This window comes from Phaseolus vulgaris, unplaced genomic scaffold, assembly GCF_000499845.2.
Source record: "Phaseolus vulgaris cultivar G19833 unplaced genomic scaffold, P. vulgaris v2.0 scaffold_26, whole genome shotgun sequence".
Lineage (NCBI taxonomy): Eukaryota > Viridiplantae > Streptophyta > Magnoliopsida > Fabales > Fabaceae > Phaseolus > Phaseolus vulgaris.
Window position 1 is genome coordinate 85001 of NW_027174094.1, and position 327 is coordinate 85327.

Sequence of the window (327 nt, forward strand, 5' to 3'; positions counted from 1 at the left end):
AAAACGAAAATCATGGTTTCGCAAAACTGGCTGGACTCAATCCTCACAAATTCCTCCAAAGTCACATAGGAGAAGTTTGGGAGCAAAAGGAATTGATCTTGGCATGGTTGGCGCAAAGCCAAGTTCCATGATTTTGGTGTTTTGGCTTGATTTTGTGACTTGGTGGTGTGTTGGGTGAAAAACGAAAATCATAGTTTTGCAAAACTGGCTGGACTCAATCCTCACAACAGCCTCCAAATTTATGTGGGAAAAGTTTGGGAGCAAAAGGAATTGATCTTGGCATGGTTGGTGCATAGCCAAGTTCCCTGATTTTGGTGTTTTGGCTTG